At 48.3% G+C, this 1,074-nt stretch overlaps 1 long non-coding RNA gene across 1 annotated transcript in view; it reads right to left on the bottom strand.

The window, feature by feature from the left end:
• The window catches only part of LOC123972456, a 1,772-nt gene that overhangs the window by 363 nt on the left and 335 nt on the right, over positions 1 to 1,074 (bottom strand). The window lies entirely within an intron of this gene.

The following is a 1,074-nucleotide window of genomic DNA, read 5'->3' as shown; positions in this document are numbered from 1 at the left end:
TATTTCATGTCCTCACTCTACAGATTTCCTTCTACAGTCCCGCAGCAGCCTTTCCCTCAGACCAGGTCAGCACATTCTTCTTCTTCTTCTTCTTCTTCACATGCTCACACTAAATGAACTAACACTAAATACACTTGCTACTGTATCAGCTTCAGATTCTACTGATCCACTGCTCACACTGATATTACTGACATTACATCTGACCTGGACCTCATTAGACCTGGACTCCACTACATTTCAGGCCAAATGCTGCACTTTTTACTCACTCTGCACATTATTAACACAAACACACAGTAACTATCACATGTTGATGGATCATGTTAGCTTCAGATAGCCAGCGCTATATAAAGGATGCTTTATACTGTTACTGGGACTCGAACACAGTACTTTTACACTGTGCCACTGCTGCTTTTGCTTCTTCCACCGCTGCTTCACATCATCATCTCCATGGAAACACTCTGTTTGTTGAATGGATTATTGTTTCTTGTCTGCAGCTTCACTCACTGATGGATTTTCAAACTGTTCACTTGTCACAAACCTGTGGACTCATTTCTTCTTCTGTCTCTTCCAGGCTGTTGGGGACACGCCCTGAAGACTCGCTTCCAGCTGCTGCACCTGGAGGACAGCTGACACCACGAGTCCCAGCAGCACCTGTTCTGGACCAATAAAGACCTTGTGCTGTCAGTCATCTTCCACCTTTTAGGAAAACTTCAGCCACTTCCTGTTTCCCGCTTCATAACCCCCAGCTTCTACCTCTCCAGAACACCGACGCCGCGGGACCGGCTCCGGGTACCCGGCCGCACGCGGGATTCGAACCACCGCTGCGCCACCTGCGCCTCACGGTCGCCATCGAACCCCACGCCGCCACCGAGTCCCCTTCACATCTGAACCTTTTCTCCGGGCGCTTTTATCTTCTCACTTTGGCTGTTGGACTTCAAAAGTCACTGAGCCTCATAAGGATCGAACCCACAACCTCAGAGCTTCTGAGCAGCCTTCTAACACTCTGAGCTGTTTGATCTGAGACACTGACTCTTTCTTTCTTACAGCTTTTCACTTCTTCCTTTGGACCACCAA

Source organism: Micropterus dolomieu, linkage group LG01 (assembly GCF_021292245.1).
Source record: "Micropterus dolomieu isolate WLL.071019.BEF.003 ecotype Adirondacks linkage group LG01, ASM2129224v1, whole genome shotgun sequence".
NCBI classification, from domain to species: domain Eukaryota; kingdom Metazoa; phylum Chordata; class Actinopteri; order Centrarchiformes; family Centrarchidae; genus Micropterus; species Micropterus dolomieu.
This window is presented reverse-complemented; position numbering and strand designations above follow the sequence as displayed.